General features: G+C 35.3%; 1 long non-coding RNA gene across 2 annotated transcripts; it reads right to left on the bottom strand.

Moving 5' to 3' along the window:
• Positions 1 to 1,697: 1,697 nt before the first annotated feature.
• Positions 1,698 to 2,907, bottom strand: LOC118683134 (uncharacterized). Of its 2 annotated transcripts, XR_004978988.2 has the most exons (4): positions 2,733 to 2,907; positions 2,363 to 2,663; positions 1,962 to 2,313; positions 1,698 to 1,905 (listed from the first exon to the last, which is right to left on the bottom strand). It is a non-coding gene; the product is annotated as an uncharacterized lncRNA (long non-coding RNA). The 2 variants fall into 2 exon arrangements; XR_004978987.2 differs by having other exon boundaries at positions 1,962 to 2,663.
• Positions 2,908 to 3,747: the final 840 nt, after the last annotated feature.

Genomic DNA, 3,747 nt, shown 5'->3' with positions numbered 1-3,747 from the left:
AAGATTTTAAAATGTATAAGCCTATTTGCAGTAGGATAACAACTCGCTGTAGGAGCAGGGCTTACGGCAGCATTCATCGTATACACCTTCTCGACGACGGCGAGTTTTGGCCACTGTATCGACGTGGCCGCCATGATTTTTGCCTAAGAAAGGAAAGTTCATCATACCGAAGGGCGACAGTTCTTCAGTCTCAGCGTTGCCTAGGCTGTCCCATTCCACTAAAATTTATTAAATTAGATACAATAGTCCATTATTATGGGCAATAGGGAAAATATGTTACTCACGTGATTTCTTGAACTTTGTATTAAAGCCGCTTTCGCACATAATACTGAGTGCTGCGTCTATGGCAGGTCCACAAACGGCTTGTTGCCCCGAAATATGCTGCAAGCCGACTATGAAGACCGCTAGAAAGGCAACAATTTTTAGCGAGCTCGAAATCATAGCGTCGATTAATTTATTTGGTTGCATGAGTGGGTATCAACAATTAACTCTTATATTTCTACACAACGTTCTGTTGAAACTGTGCAAAGTAACTGATGTTATTTGCAATAATCTGTTGCGCTTTTATACAAGCGTCTTCGCGAAATAAAGCTCACATATTAAATGGGTGCCACCCTGCGGATACGCAAAAGCCCATATGTTAGAGATACCCATTTCATATTTTTTAACCCCAAATTCAAGAACGTGTCATGAATCTAATTTATTTATATTTTGCATGTAATTACTAAGTTCTCAAAGGCAGCAGCATGCAGCAGCAGGCGTAATAGATTCATTAGACACTTAACATTATATATTCTCGCAAAGGTGAGGGAAATTATTTCAGGTGTTTTCGCAATTTGCAAGGCTTAAAGAGGGGGAAATATTTTCAGGTGTTGTCAAAATTTTGTATAACAAGTATATTGCAAATTTTTTTCAATATTCGTTATTCGATGAAACCGTAAATGATTAACAATCATATTTGGTATTTTGGTATCTGTTTACTTTATGTCTTCAAGTAAACTCGCTAAAAACTCAAACAAAGGGGCAGAATTTAGTATTTTAGGTATATGTAGTATCAGCGAGAGTGTCGGAAATCCTTATTTTAGGAATATGCGATCAAGGTTTAAACTGATTTCACTCAAAAAGTCAGCTGGAATAAAGAATATCGCCATACTTAGCGATTTTACTAATTTTATGTCAGCAAATTATAGTATATTTCAGCTTGTACTTTCACCTAATTTTGCTAAGACATTTTTACATATTTACCGATATCCTTTTTGTTTTTTTTGCATTAGCAACAGAGATCTCAATTTTCGGTACCAGGGGCTGGAAAAATTATAGTCTGATTTGGTCCAGTTTCTACGAGGTATGGTTTGTCTTGATGTTCTTTATGGAACTATTTAAGCAAAACTTTAAACGGATATCTAATGGCGCATGGTTTCTATATTGTAACAAATCGTATGAAAATCCGTTTCCAGAGATACATATGTATAAAATTTCAATTAACAGCTGGCGGTGCTACGCGATTCACACTACCTGTGAACAAATTGTATACAACCTCTAAACCTACAGAGCATTATGTATTATTTCCAAATTGTGAAATTTGGTGGAAAGGCAGCTTAGAACCAGAGGATAGACATAGGATTTTCATCTTTTTATGTTAAAAGTCAAAACAATTCATAAATAAAAAATATATATTTCAAATCATTAGCATGTATTCAAACTTCATGTAAGAATCATTTGAATATTTTATTACTTCAAAATATAAAATAAATAAAAACACACAGATACTGTAAGAGCACAGTAATTTAAATCTGTGGGGACTAAGACGAGCTATTTCACGAAAGGCAGCGATATGGCGGTTTGCGGCATCCAATACTCCAACGTACTATGAAATTGCGCGCTATCAAGTGGTTGTTATGTGAACTGCAATGAAACGATTTAGCGTGTATTCGCACTCCCTATTCACGACATTATCCTACTGTTGTGGACTTGGCGATGAATATTGAGAATGGTCAACGAGTATATTTGACGGCTTCGAATGGTGTTCAACGTGGTAAACCTCCAGCGATAACATTGACCAGTTTCTTTACGATCTGCCAAAGAAATCCGTTTGCTCCAACTTTACTTTACTCGGAGTCGCCACATTATAACATTTGGAATGCCCCATCGAATTTTTAACGACGGAAAGAAGGCGATGCGGTTTTTGGTTATACAGATGTGCGCTCTATTGATGCTATTGGTCGTATATATACAGTTCATCCAAAGGATAATGCATTTTTCTATTAGCGGTGGTTGCTGGTAAATGGATGTGGGCCAACGTCACTTGAGAGACTACGGACTGTTAAGGGTATATTAACATATCGTGAAGAACTCAACTTACTAAAAAACTACAACAATCATTGAAGCCAGTATCTCTGCATCTCCAAGTGAGATTCGCACATTATTTGCTTTTCATCGAACCTATCTAACTTGTCACACAAATATAAGGATAATACGTCAATAGAAAATTTACATTACAAATTCGTGTCAGTTCCATAAATCACGATCTTGTGATGAATGAGGAGATACTGCCGTAGAAATAAACGTTTGCCTCAAATCGTCGAATCTGAAGCGCTATATGAAGAAACTTCAGCTGACAATTGCTTAGTGATACATCTGCTGAAGAAATCTCTGAGCAATTTCTAAGGTAAGGAAGTCCTGATTAGCCCGATGACCCTAACCCATATGCCGTTTGAGTTTAAAAGACTTACATTTTCTAACCGTCTCGAATTCGTCACAACCCTTAACAAATCACAAGGCCAAAAAAATGTCGTTATCACAAGATACTTAACCGAAGAGTGTAATATGTGCACCAAAATACATCAACTACATCATAATCATTATAAAAAATTTTTTTCTGTATATTTCTAATAAAAAATTGAACTGAAAATCTAAAAATACAAGAAAATAATAAAAAACGTTAACTTCGGCTGAAGTTGAGATTCAATACATTTCACAGGTGCATTTCATATATTATAAAAGGTTATAAAAGTATCTTTATCTTGATTTTAATCTGTCAGTATGAATAATAGCTATATGCTATAGTGATCCGATCTGAAAAATATTTCCATAGATTATAGCACTATCTGGGACAATAATATGGGCAAAATTTCGCGAATATAACAGATAAAAAAGTTTCCCATACAAGAGCTTGATTTTGATAGATCCATTTTTTTGGCAGCTTAATGCTATAATGATCCGGTCTGAACAATTTGTTTGAAGATTGTGCCGTTTCCTTTATCTACAGCCCGTGCTAAAATTTGTGAAGATATCTGATCAAATCATAAAGTGTTACATACAATGACTTGAGTTCGATCGTTCAGTTTGTTTGGCAGTTATATATATTCTATAGTGCTCCGATCTAGAAATTTTAGTCGGATATTAAGTTTTGTGTTGAATACAAATTCTTGCCGAATTTTGTGAAGATATCTTGTACATTCAAAAAGTTTTCCATATAATAACTTGATATGGATAAGTCAGTTTATATGGCACATATGTATAGCTATAGTGGTCCGATATCGGTAGTTTCGACATACAAGCAGCTTATTGGGGAGACAAGGACATGTGCAAAATTTCAAATCGATATCTCAAAACCTGGGAGCCTATTTATAAATATTTTTTATAGGGTCTCTGACATTTCCTAATGAATGTCACAAACAGCGTGGCAAATTTGATTTACCCTGTTCGGAGTAAAATGTGAAGTGGTCGATAAAAAGACAAACATGT

The sequence above is a fragment of the Bactrocera oleae genome, chromosome 3 (genome assembly GCF_042242935.1).
Source record: "Bactrocera oleae isolate idBacOlea1 chromosome 3, idBacOlea1, whole genome shotgun sequence".
NCBI lineage: Eukaryota > Metazoa > Arthropoda > Insecta > Diptera > Tephritidae > Bactrocera > Bactrocera oleae.
Note: the sequence above shows the minus strand (reverse complement) of the source record. Positions and strands in the feature narration are given on the sequence as shown.